Source organism: Eptatretus burgeri, chromosome 11 (genome assembly GCF_056783735.1).
Source record: "Eptatretus burgeri isolate ZD-2024b chromosome 11, Ebu_testis_v1, whole genome shotgun sequence".
NCBI classification, from domain to species: Eukaryota; Metazoa; Chordata; class Myxini; order Myxiniformes; family Myxinidae; genus Eptatretus; species Eptatretus burgeri.
The window spans coordinates 14,683,279-14,697,442 of NC_140971.1; the positions used below are offsets into that span (position 1 = coordinate 14,683,279).

Genomic DNA, 14,164 nt, shown 5'->3' on the forward strand with positions numbered 1-14,164 from the left:
CTGAGATGTGAGAAACGATAAGAGTTGACAAAAAGAACCATCATAAACATTCAGATTTAGCATTTTAAGAAATAGTAAAACTAAAAACAGCAACTTCTTCGTTTGTATGTAGCACAAGGCTGCGGGTCGCATCATTGGCTTAGGGTGTGTCTGCACAGCTGATGCAATGTCATCAGCTGGTTCGGGCAGGAATTTGTAATTTGTTCATGGTGCTGGCAATAGCTCACCTACTCTTCGTGAAGGACACCATGGGATCTTTAACGTGTACCAACTAATGCCGGAAGATGGGACGTCAAGTATAACGTCCATCCAAGGGACGGCACACACATTGATGAATCACCGTGCCTGTGAGATGACAGTTTATAGCTCGGTCGGAATTCAAACCCTGGGTAGACAGCTTAGAGGCAAGTGCGCATATCTCTACGCAATCCTGTCGGCCAACAAAAATAAATAAATAAATATAAAAAAAAGAATTCATCATCATCCTAAAATACGTAATTTGGTATCTGTCTGTCTGTTTTTTGACCGCAATACATTTGGTCGTTACTTATCCAATCTCAATCAAACTTGACAGGAGGACTAAGGGTCACACAATGGAGGTTGCAGCAACTTCCTTTGTACTCCTCCCACAGGAGGGTTTTCAGCCTCAGGTGAAGTCCATATTAAGGTTTATATCCATGTTAAGAAAGCTAATCATAGCGTTTTTCCAAGGCCGCTTCTTTATTATGATTGAACTTCGCCCTAAGCAAGGCTTCATCAGCTCCAATGGCTGAATTTCCGATCATCAATTTGGATTCAGACAAGGTCACTCCACCCTGGACTTGCTGCTCCTGCTTTCCCAACAATGGATGGAGATCCTCAATGCCAGACATGAGATCAGAGCCATATCACGTGCTTTCGGTATGGTCTGGCACCCTGCCCTGCTCACCAAACTCTCTTCCTGTGGTATCCAAGGCCATCTCCACACATGGCTCGCAGACGTCCTCTCCTCTTGCAGTAAACGTGTAGCCCTTCATGGAATTCTCTCATCCCCTCTTCCTGTCCAGGCTGGAGTTCCTCAAGGCAGTGTTCTGGGCCCTGTTCTTTTTATGGTTTTCATCAATGATCCCTCTGACTCTCTGGAAAATCCTCTTTATCTCTTTGCTGATGACTCCACCCTGTGCCACACCACCTGCCATCCCTCAGACTGGCAAGCAGCAGCCTCTTGACTCTCTGAAGATCTGGATAAAATCACAAACTGGTCCAACACGTGGAACATGTCTTTCAATCCAGACAAATCTCACACTCTTACAATGTCTGTCTGAAAAGACTGTCTGGAACCCTCTATCTACTTTCTCATCAATCCTCTTGAAGAAGTCCTATCATTCAAGCTTCTGGGTCTCACTATCTGTCATGATCGTTCCTGGGAAAGCCACATCTCCAAGCTGGCCTGCAAAGTCAGTCACCGATTGGACATGCTCCGTCGTGCAAAGTCCTTCCTTGGCACACATGAGCTCGTGACCACATACAAAGCTTTCATCCGTCGCCTGATGCAGTACTGCTCTCCACTTTGGGCTGGTGCTCCTGCCTCTCACCTTTCTCAGCTCCATGCTGTGGAAACCAAGGCATTTAGGATCATTGGTATCTCCATCAACGAGGTTGAGTCTTTGGGCCTCTCACTCTCTCACCGCAGGCAGGTCGGTGGTCGTTAATCCACCCCAAAGCCACCTCCTTCAAATTCCCTGCTTTCCTTCCTGAAAGTCCCTGTAGTGTCAATCTTGTTTACCTTGTGTATCACGCCCCATCCCTCTCCCTTCCACAGATCTCTTCATGTGTCCATTCCCCACTATTTTGTGCTTCCCTCTTCCATCCCTCTTGTATCCTGCTCCCCTTGTTATACACTCTGTGTGTTTGCTCTTCTATGAGCCTTGACATTGTATATTAAAAAATTTTTAAGTTAAAAAGGCTGAGAGCCATGAAATGTGAAGGGCTACTGAGAAAAATAAGAAAAGGAAAAACTGGCAAAACCTTCACCGAGTTCTGAATGAAGGAAATCTCTTCACCGGATCACTGTGCAGGAGGGGGTATTGTTACGGATTTGGAAACCTTGTGCACACAAGAAGCCAGAGTCCCCGTAGTTCATGTATTTCGATAAGTATGCGTTTATAGTTAGAATGCTTCCTTCTATCTAATGGGAATTTTATGTGTGCGCTACGAGTTATTTTTTAAGCCTGATTTTTACATCCTCAACAACAACAACAACAACAACAACAACAACAACAACAACAGCGGACCGTCACCTCGCTCCACCAGTTCGTCACCTCACTCCACCGGTCACCATTGCCCACGTGCTTTTGGCTGGGGGTGTGGGCGGAGCTTCCGTCGCTTCAGGTCGAGGCTCCGCTCTAAGGAAGGGCATGGACCGTTTCCTCCAGCCAATGAGTGAAGAGCGAGCACCACACGCGCCCCAGCCAATCGGGGGGCCGCCACGAGTCGCCTGACAACCAACTGTCCAATCAGGAGACGAGTGGCGAGGAAAAGAAACCCATCCTACCTAAAGAAGAGCGATGGGGTTGGGCAGACAAGAGTGCGTTCTGCAAGATCATGGCGATTGCGGTCTGCAGTTTTGGTGGCGAGTGCGGCTTGGTCTGGGTCATGGGTTCGAGTCCCACCGTGGTGGTTTGCGTTGGAGCGCTCGAGCTGGGATCCCCGTTCCCGTCCACGCACTCCGAGCTCCACAAGTGCGGGTCCGGTGAAACCGCACGAGGCGGGGAGGTACCCGGCTCTACCGACTAAAGACCCACGGGTGCATTTCGTGTGTGTGTGTGTGTGTGTGTGTGTGTGTGTGTGTGTGTGTGTGTGTGTGTGTGTGTGTGTGCGCGCGCGCGTGTCCCTGGGCCCCGTCTTTAAGTAGGATTGTTAAGTGCTTTTGCTCATTGTACATTGCCTGCCTTTTATTTGGATAACTCTGCTCTGCGTCTCCCCTCCCCGATTATTCTTTGTAAAATAAACCCCTGTTAAATGTAGCAGCTCGTTTTCTGTGCTTTCCTCCATTGGCCTGGCATGGTGCGTGTTGCGAATTGGTAAGGCAGTTCGTGCCGTGGATTGTTCATTTGGTCCGGCGCGGCTTTGGTAACTTCCGCTCGGTGACGCCGGATCCGAGTCGGTGATAGCGACTCGATTCAGACAAAGTCGGTCGAGGGTGTGGTTTTCCCCGGTAGTTGGACGACGTGGGTATTTAGGTATATTGAAATTAGGCAATCAACCATACCCCACGCCGTCAAAATATTGGCGACCACGGTCCGCTAAGGGATCCGTGAACTCTCGGACTTATCCGAAAGTCACGACCTAAATTCCGGGTGTTCGGTGGGAGATGACTCGACTGCTCCACCTTGTGGTCGTTTATCGCCACTGAACCCCGGCCCACAACAGTATAACTAAACCAGATGGAAAAATAAATTTTCCTATCCATTGAATGTTTATTCGGAGACACCACCTCCTTACTGGATGGCCATTGGCTCCTGTAGGGATCTCATCCACCCTTTATAAGGTGCTGTTTTTAGTCCTGGCAGGGTGTGACAGTCACCCTCCCCACTAGCAAAGCCAGTGAGGGTTGGCGGCTTAGTCACCAACAACCCGACCATCTCATAACAAAAGTAATAACAACACTCATGATAATATTTCAAAACAATATTATTGCTAATATTAATCGGGTTTTTCTTCCTTGGACAAATAGCATATTAACCTGTATAAATAGCTTATTGTGATGTTTCATGGGGGCACCCCAACTGGAAGTAAAATAGAGTATAAACCACAAACATATGATTAGCTTTTTAAACAGTCGCTACTGCTGTTTAACATGAAACTCCACTTTATCTTGTTGCTGAAGACTCCATCCTCTGCCATACCATCTCTCATCCCTCAGATCAGCAAGCAGCAGCCTCTTCACTTTCTGAAGACCTGGATAAAAATCACAAGTTGATCAAACACATCGAACATCTCCTTCAATCGTGACACATCTCACACTCTCACTATGTCTCTCCGAAAGGAACACCTGGAACCCCCCCCCCATACATTTTCTCACCAACCCTGAGGATGAAGTCCTTTCATTAAAGCTTCTGGGTCTCACTATCTGCCATGATATTTCCTAGGAAAGCCACATTTCCAACCTGGCCTCCAAAGCCAGTCGTCGACTGGGAATCCTCCATTGTGCAAAGTCCTTCCTCGGCCCACCTGAGTTCCTGGCCACATACAAAGCTTTTGTCTGCAGCCTGATGGAGTACTGCTCTCCCCTCTGGGCTGGTGCTCCTGCCTCATACCTAGCTCAGTTTCATGCTGTGGAAACCAAGAGGATCATTGATCGCTCCCACGATAAAGCTGAGTCCTTGGGTCTCTCACTCTCTCACCACAGACAGATCGGTGGTCTTTCTGTCTTCTCTGACTCCTCTCTAGCCTTGCAACCTCTGCTCTGTATGTACTCTATCCCACTAATATTTCTTCAGGATGCTCAAGGTCTGTTAGCAACTCCTTTCTGTTGAAACTACCAAAATCAAGAATCACGACTCACCTTCACTCTTTCATTCCTTGTTTTTTCCCCACCTCTGGAACAAACTCCCTCACTCTCTTCAATCCCACTATTCCCTCCAGGTCTTTAAAACAGCTGTTCATCACCATCTCATATCTCCCCCCATCCAAAAACCAGGACCTTTTCTACCCCTGTTAATCCACCCCAAACCCACCTCCCTCAAATTCCCTGCAGTGTCCATCTTGTTGATGCCATGTACCCAGCCCCATCCCTTTCTCGTCCACAGATCTCCTGATGGCCCTGTTCCCGACTGTTGTTGTGCTTCTCTCGCCACCACTTGTCTCCTGCTCCCTTTGTTATATGTTCTGTGTGTTAGCCCTCATACGAGCCTCGACTAAGTACACAAAAAACAACTGAAAGGGAGGAAATCCAATGTTCTTGAGGCATTATATGCTTTTCCCGTACGCCACAGACAAACGACTCGAGACTACATCTCCTGCAATCTAACACCCAAGAGGTGATAATAACATGACAATTCCTGCCACTTGCGTCGGGAGTGGGTGTACTAGATTTTGAAATAAGCATTAGTGTTACTGTGGATATCATATTGGTTAAGCCCCTGTCACACCTTGACGTTTTAGCCAGCGTATGAAAACGTATCAAAATATATGTAAAACGCTGGTGCACGCTGAACTATTGATGGTTTTTTTTAAATTTATGGGCTATAATAACGTGTTGGACGTATGCATAACGTATTAGTAACGTACACAGAACGTTTTAATCACATATGGATAAATTATACCAACGAATGCTGAGCATGTTGTCGGCGTTCACAACCTATGCCCAACGATAGTCTAACTTATGCGTAGCGCGGAAGCGTATCGCCGACGATCACGTAGCGTCGGCTATTAATAGGTTGCGGCTTGACGATTCAAATCATAACCGCACTAGACATCGAAGTGTGAAGCCACTGTCACACCTTGACGTTTTAGCCAGCGTATGCCGACGCATTACAAATTTGCCGAACCAAGCTGGCACATGTCGAATACGTTATGGCTAAGTTTTGTATACGTTAAGAGCACGCTGGCATACGTCGTAGAACGGTGGCATATGTCGTAGTATGCTGGCATACGTCAATGCACGCCGAGTACGTCGAGAAATTTTCAGCATGTTGAAAATTTCTCGACGTACTCGGCGTATGACACACATTCCGCATACGCTGGCATAAGTTGTAGGCACGCTACGCGATCGTTGACACACGTCGACATACGTTACTCATAAGTCGAAACACGTCAAGGTAATGATTAGCGTCAGTATTCCAGACTCCCTGTTTTTTTTTAGTATTTATTTTTTCTTCGGTATGATGGTTATGATTTAAATCGTTGAGCGGCAGCCTATTAATTATATTATATTATAACCGCACTAGAAATCGAAGTGTCAACATGACCGTCATACCGAAGAAAAAAAAAAACAAAAAAAAAAACACAAAACAGGGAGTCGAACACTGACGCTAACCATTACATTGACGTGTTTCGACTTATGAGTACCTTACAAGCAACGTGTGTCAACGATCACGTAACGTGCCTACAACACGTTACTCATCGGTTAGAAATAAGTTTCGGGTACGCTAAAAATTACCTCCACGTGTTTCGACTTACGAGTAACTTACAAGTAACGTGTGTCGACGTGTATCAACGATCGCGTGACGTGCCTACAACTTATGGCCAGCATTATGCGGAACGTGCGAGTCATACGCTGGCATACGTCGGGAAATTTCAAGTATGGAAAATTTGTCTAACAGCTCGGCGAACTACGACGTTTGCCAGCGTACTATGACGTATGCCAGCGTTCTACGACGTATGCCAGCATGCTCTTAACGTATACAAACTTACCCATAACGTATTCGACGTGTGCCGGCGTTTTAGCCCAATTTTGCACATGTCAGGCATACGTTGGCTAAATCGTCAAGGTGTGACAGGGCCTTTAAGAAGGGAATGATTTAAATGATATGCTCACAATTTCATGTTCAAAACATAAACACAAAAGCAATGACCCATATGTTCTGGTTCAGACTGTAACGTTGATATGCCAGTTGAAATTTTCGCGTACTGTATATCAGTTGAAGATGTGTACAAGGATGCATATGTTCATGCTTGTGTATATACTGTACATAGTATTTTCAATATATATACATATATTTTGTTATGTTTGTTGGGGAGCTATATAGTCTTCGAAGAAATAGAAATGTTTAGTTTAGAATGGTCCATGTACAGGTAGTTAGCCTATCTCGGTGTGATCAAGTACGGAAACGTAGTTTAAGAATTGTCTGTTTAAATGTGCACCATAGAGAGGGTGGCGCGTTGAAATAAATATTTCAGGTTTAATGTAAGGAATCGTATGTGTAACCTTCTGAATGTCCCACCAGATGAGGTGCCAAGGTGAGGCTGAAGCAATGAGCAAGAAGGGGCTACAAAAGGGGCTGCGCTGTCCAGAGAGTGAGGGGTGGAGCCTTGGCCCGCCTCCCAATGGGCAAGGTTATGGGTGCCTCTGAAGGGGCAGAGTTCATCTTTCTGGAGGGGCGGAGTTTTTTGGGATCTCTTGCAAGATCTCGCGAGAGCCAGGAGAGTTGGAGTTATCCGTGAGGGGAGAGTTGAAGTCATTCCTGTTTCATGGTCGGGTTGTCGGTGACTAAACCGTCTCCCCCACCAGGTTTCCTGGTGAGGAGGGTGTTTTGATATGGACACCCAGCAGGATTAAAAACAAAACCTGTCAAAGGGCAGAGGAGCTCGTTGTGAGCAAACGGCCATCCATATCTAGTGCCCAACTGTGTCTGCGGACATCCGCCTGCAGTTGGGTTACTTTTTGTTTGAGTAGGTTGGTGGCAGGATTTGCACTCCAGCCACCGTAAACCTCTTCATTCCGCAAAACGTACCACAAAGAAATCTGAAAACCCACTACATTGGAGTACCTCCTGTGCAGCTGCCCTCGGCAGGACAGCTCACCGGATGACGGGGTTGGGGCAAAGCCTTCGAGACCCCCACTCTTTGATGATAGGGGAAAACCACGGGGTAACCGTCCTGGGCCAGATTGTGGTAGAGTGTGTCGGGGTGGTGCTGAGGTGTCGTCCACCAGACGGCGGTCTCCTTGGGTTATCCTGAGGCGGTCCCTTTGGGTGGGTGCCTGGAATGCCCTCTCCCAAAGAGAGGATGATCACCTGTCTCTGATTGGTCTGGTCGCTCTGATAGTTACCATGCCCAAGGAGTTGCTGTAGCTGGGTCCAAAAAGCTGATTCCAATGATAATTGAGGTAACACTGATCAACGAGCCTATTATGAAACTAATGACTCGTCATTTCCTGGGTGGTGTTCCTCTGGCCTCTGGAAATGCTTTGACTGAGGTGAGTGATCTGACCCTGAAGGACACATTCTATGCCAAGCTAGAGTCTGTGGTTGATCAGTGCCCCAGGCGAGATACTGCTCTTGTCTTGGGGGATTTCAGTGCATTGACTGGAACTGATAGGAATGGTTATGAGAGATGTGTTGGTCCGCATGGGTCTGGAACTGTGAACCAGAAAAGCAGTAATTTTCTTGATTTTGCAAGAAGTCATGGACTTAGGGTGGCTGGTTCATGGTTTCCGCGCCCACAGGCTCATCGCTGGACGTGGTGTTTCACTGCTGGTGGTGTGGCAAAGGAGATTGACCATGTGCTCATTAATGGTGGCTCGAGGATGGTCCAGAACTTCAGGGTCTACTGGAGTGCTCAGTTCCTCAATACTAACCACAGGCTTGGAGCAACTCTGAAGTTGCAGTTTAAATTCGGGAGCATGGTACCATTCCGGCCTCGGCTGGATATTGGCAAGCTCAAGGATGAGAGGGTAGCTGAGGAGTTTGCGAACAGGCTGAATGGGGATTTGGGGGGTCTGGGTGCTTTGGGGAATTCTGAAGAGTTGTGGAGTGCCTTCAAGACCACCGTCCTTGATGTTACCAGTGGATGTCTTGGAACTCACCGGAGGGCGAAGAATAATTTTGTCTCTCAGGGGACACGAGATACCATTGACCAGAGTCGCAGGGCCAGACTGAATGGCAGAGCTGAGCTGTTCAGGGAGCTGAGGCGTAAAACTGAACGTTTGCTAAGGGTGGACAAGGAGGCCTATGTGCGAGGAATCTGTGAGGGGTAGAGCATCACCTGTGGTCAAGTGATTCTTGTCCTGCTTACAGGGGAATTCATGCATTGCGTTCATCCAAGCCTATCCTGCGGTGTACTGCAGTTAGAGCAGAGAGTGGTAAGCTCTTGACAGAGGAGTCCAAAGTGAAGGCCCGCTGGGCCAGTTACTTTGAGCGGCTGTACCAGGCTTATCCATCAGCTGTTGAGTTGGATGTGAGGGGTGTTTCTATCCCTATTGCTGACCTTCGAATCAAATGTGATCCACCTTCGTTTGTGGAAATACAGGCTGCGGTGAACCGGTTGAAGTGGGGTAAAGCTCCTGCAATCTGTGGCATCCATGCTGAACTTCTCAAAGCTGGTGGAACTGTTGTAGGAAATGACTGGTAGAAAATGGATTTCGGACATTATTTTGTTTCCATATTCACTGTTATTCTCTGCAGAATCATTTTGATGAGACATTATGAATTGTAATTAACGCTCCACCGCATGTCTGCCTTCCCTTCCTCTCACCTCACAGTCTTCCCTTTCCCCACCCCTCCTCACCCCCCCCTCTCCTCTCTCCTTTCCCCTCCTCACTCCCCTCTCTCTACCCCACCTCCCTCTCCCGCTTCCCCCCTCTTTTGGTATTACCGTCAGCGAAGTGACGGGTGGTATTTGCTAATATATACAGACATAAATATATACAGCTAATATCAATATATTAATACTGAAGGACCAATTTTGTGTTCCTCAAAGCGGTCGCGTCACGTTTTTATCGGAACTGTGACCTGGACTGAAAGAAATTTCGTACCTGTAAGAGTGCATCGCACATAGTGGCAATTGTCAAACTTCAACTCTGTAGCAGAATAAACACTTTTCGTTTTACATTCGCTTACATGGCGACGTGTGACGTCACCGCTGAGAGGCGTCAGGACGTCATGACATCATCGGTTATTCGCTGATGCCATTACGTCTGTCGTCAGAACGTTACTGCTGAAAGGTGTAATTACTAATTACACTCCTCGAAAATAGCGTCTGCAATGTAAAATCCTCTTCTGCACATGGTGACTACCTCAGAATGTAAATTTGACACAAAAAATGTAATAAGAAACATTGTATAGTAGACACCGCTTTATAAATCCACCATGGGACCACGCCGTTTGGATTTATTAACCGGCTGGATTTATTAAGCGAAGAACCTATTTTCAGCCACCTACTGGATAGATAAGACAAAAAGCGAATGTCGTTAAACACTGCTTTATGCTACAAAAACATTGATTTATCAAACAGTGACAAGGGGATTATTCAAAAGAATTTCTCCAAGGTTGCTTGCTTGGGAGGGAAGGTTTTGCGCAAATGTTCCTTGATTGAATCCGTCACGTGGCGGAAATCGGGATGGGCAAAACCTGAGAGCTGCATCCCCTGTCCAATTTGGCGAGTGCCGTCCGCATCTCTGCCGCTGTTGACATCGCTTCGGGTTCGTCGTCGCTTTCTTCCCTTGGCTATTGGGATTCGGGGTCGGAGGGATTCGAGCGGCGGTGAAATTCGATGTCCGTCACAAGTTGCTGTTGTTGTTGGTTTTTTTGTTTTTTTTCACTCTGCGGCAGCGCATACTACATCAAGCTTAGATTGAGACCGCGCACGTGCCAAGCAGGTGGATTTATTAAACGGAGGATTTCTCTATGTAAAATTCCATTCCAACTCATATTGGTCACAATCAGCTGCTGGATTTTATAACCGTGGATTTATAAAGCGGCGTTTACTGTATCATTCATATATATATATATATATATATATATATATATATATATATATATATATATATATATATATATATATATATATATATATATATATATATATTTTGTGACGTCCACGGGACTTGAACAGTCCCGCCAACGTAGAATGAGCCGAAACGATGGAGGCGATTTATTTGTTTATAACCCAAACATGGCGGTTCCAATCGCTCTACCGCAAACGGGGCGAGGAAGGTGGCACGAGTCACTTTTCACTGAGTTGATGATGTTTATTTGTTTTTTTATAATTACCAGAAATAACAAGACTTGGCAAGAAGAGGGATCCGGGGCGATTCGACGGGATGGTGTGGGATCGGCCGTGGGGAAAAACAGACAATTCCAATGAATATACAGTTCTCAATCCCTCTAAGGCGCCAAACACATACACACATACACACACAAAACGTAGCTATCTCTGGTGGTCAGGCTGGACCGTGGTGTGGACGCAACTGTCCCTGGATCGGCGCCGGATGAGCTGGCCTTGCTCTCGCCAGGGGGGGGGCAGGAGAAACCGTGGTGCTGTCGACCTCCTGGTCCTGGCCCAAGTCCGCCCACAGCCGCCAGGGAACCAGCTCCCGCGCCAAGCCGCAAGCAGGAGAGGGAGGCAGGTCCGCCCGCTGCCCGACCCCGTACTCCGAGTCAGCAGAACCCCAGAGCCAACCGAGGCGAGGCACGAGGCTTGGCAAGGCTCCAAGACACGACCAAGAACACGATCGACCCAGCACAACAAAAAGGACGCTCTCTGCCGCCACAGCTTCCACACCAAAAAAACCACGATCTTTTGGTTGTAATCTTCTTCTTCTTCCTTTTCAACCACGAACAGAACCTTTTTATCCTTCGTCCTCGTCACTCCCAATCGAGCCGTTTATTGGCCCACCGCCATCGCCTTCCACCAATCGTGATCACGGGGCGGAGCCATCCGCTGCACTGTCCTGTGACGTCACGGCCAGTCTTCAGAGAATACCAAAAGGGGTTTACGCAGACACACTTACCCTATCCTGTGTCCCTATCTAATTACGTGACATTTATCATTTCCCCCTTGAAGAAATGAACATTTACTAGACAACTTATCACCACTGAATTACTACTTATTACATCGAGATCCTGGTAAACTCGAACAGCATGGCATACCTAATTAAACATCCTAATTACCCTTTGAATGCATACCCCCCCTCAAACGTAACACTGCCCCCTCTGGTACCGCAGCTCCTGCAAGGTATATCACAGGCGCTACCGTACCAGCCTTAACACTTACTGACTCACACCTAATTAATCTAACGAAATAAAGTAGGAGGGGCAATGGGCAGCGAGTCGCAGCTAACTTACCTATCCTGCTTAATGTACTACCCCCTTATGGCCTTATCCTCGCCTAAACAATCATTCGTGTTTTTGTTTTTTTTGTTTTTTTTATCACATGAGAGCACTGAGCGAAGTTGCACTCCATCTTCTGGGTCATCGCTCTTGCCCAACACTCTCCAATGATCTGGGGAGGGGAAACAAAAGGTTCCACAAAAACACAACACTTATACTTTACATTCCTACTCTAAGCCTTAACGACACTATTCACAGGATATTTACACTTGACCGCCTCCCCCAGTGGATGCTAATAGACCCAGCGTTACCTGGGGAGCCAATTTTCAAATTTGCTTGCCCCAAAATTATGCGGACATCATGCCCTTGCTGCACATGTCAAGTTGTGCGGGATCGAGTGGGACTCATACATCTTCACAACACTCACACCATGGTCATCATCACATTTCTAGGTCATGGTCCTCATTTTAATCATGCAGGCTGAATCCCGTCGTGGCCGTGGGGTGGGTTACCACAAGATGATGGGGGCATCTCAGGTGCAACCATGCCCACAGGTAAGCTTTAGTCCAACCCGGACGCTTCTCCGCCCCGCTCCCTTTGATTCCCTCCCCCCTGGTAGCCATCAGCTCTAATCCCGTACAACACTCTGGAAGGGGTCTCACTGGCTCCTCTGGCCTTCCTGGGTCACCAAGGTCCTACCCGCCTTGGTCGCCCAACCAGACCCTCTCCCAGTTGCCTCCAGACACTGTCACCATTAGCCACCAGGTGGTGAATCTCCTTGAAGGGGGTGCAATTCACGCTCACCGTGAGCTTCAGCAATCCCTGTGGACAAGCACATCATCCCCACCCACAAAACCCACATGACTCCCCCACCCCATCGGCCTTACATGTGACACCTGCATTTCTAACACTTCACCGACCATGACCTTCCCTGTTACCACACCATGCCCAATAAAAAAAAAACAATGTGTGCACCATACATTTCACTTCTTCACTTAAAACAACTCACACAGCACTTCTCACCCGATCCAGGAACCAGCCATTGGACAGCCACTTGTGCCCGCTTTGTTACCAATTACCCACTGTCCCGATTGCCACTCTAAAACCCAGCAGAACTTACAAACCCATGCCAATTTTCCCACAATTCATTTTTTTCCACCAAAGGAGGGCACTTCGCCACAATCTCAGCAGCCGAGCATGGCCGTATATGCTCAGCCCGATCTAGTCTCCCGGACCCCCTACAGTGATCTCCGGACCCGACCTATGAAAGGGCATCTCGGATAGACCTGGCGGTTCAGCAGGAGGATTCACCCTCTCCGAGTCTAAAAGTCTATTGGAGGGTCCCTCCATCGCCGGGTACCGGCAATATCGTTGCATGTGTCTTCTTCGCCCGCACCGGAAACAACTCCCCATAAAAGGCCCCCGTGAGTATCGATGAAATGTCTCTTCCGGTTCCGGACCCCCTCGGCCATAATCCAATTGCTCTATTGGCTGGGCAGGACCCCGCCGCTTTGGCGCACTAACTACCGGATTACCCTTTATCAAACTTGACAGTTCCTGGCAAATTTCCTGAAACATTTGGGTAATGCCAATTTCTCCCAGCCCCCCTCCTTGATCCCGAATCTCCGCCTGTCGGACCGTCACCGATGGCCTCTCTGGAACCCGACCCGGCCGACTCCATGAGGCCAGCAGCCTGGCTGCGCACTCAGCTGCTCGGTGAACGGTGGGTGGATCCTGTAACTCCACTAGCACTCGGACCTCAGGGTCAGGAAGAGCAGCTAAAAATTTCTCTTGTGCCAGTCTGTCCCACGCCTCCACTGTAAGGTCCCGATACGCGATCCTGACTGATTGGTAAATGTCCTGTGCCAGCTCCTGCACTGTCTCACCCGGCTTTAATCTGCGGTGCTGGAGCTGGGCCCGCACCAGATCACAGTTTGCCGCGAACCCAAACCGACAGCTCTACGCCTCGCAAATGTGGGAGCTGGTCAACATCCCCTCCGCGATCATGTTTAACACGTCTGCGGCTGGTCCCCGCAACGTTGCCACCAAATTCCCTGTACGTTCCTGCTCATTCCACCCGTTTAGTCGGGAAATGCACTCAAATTGCGTCAGAAAAGCTTCAACGCTCCCTGGCCCGTCGAAATTTACCAGGGGGATCACTTTTACGGTGGCCCGCTTCTCAGTTTCTCCCTTGTCCGAATCCAGCCCAGGGATCAAACACCCTTGTGGCTGCGTATCCAATTTCGGAGCCCACTGTGGCCAAAGATGTTTTGTGGTGAGGGTCTCATGGGTCAATTTTGCCTCTTGTTCCAAACGTTGAATGGACCAATTCACCTCTTCCCACAGGATCTTCTGGGCCCGCACAACCTCCTCCAAGGCTCCGTCGCGAGTTTGTAGCTGCTCCTCAACCA

At 48.2% G+C, this 14,164-nt stretch overlaps 1 protein-coding gene across 1 annotated transcript in view; it reads right to left on the reverse strand.

Moving 5' to 3' along the window:
• Positions 1-14,164, reverse strand: part of LOC147016546 (uncharacterized) — a 162,359-nt gene that overhangs the window by 40,438 nt on the left and 107,757 nt on the right. The gene's annotated exons all lie outside the window — the stretch shown is intronic.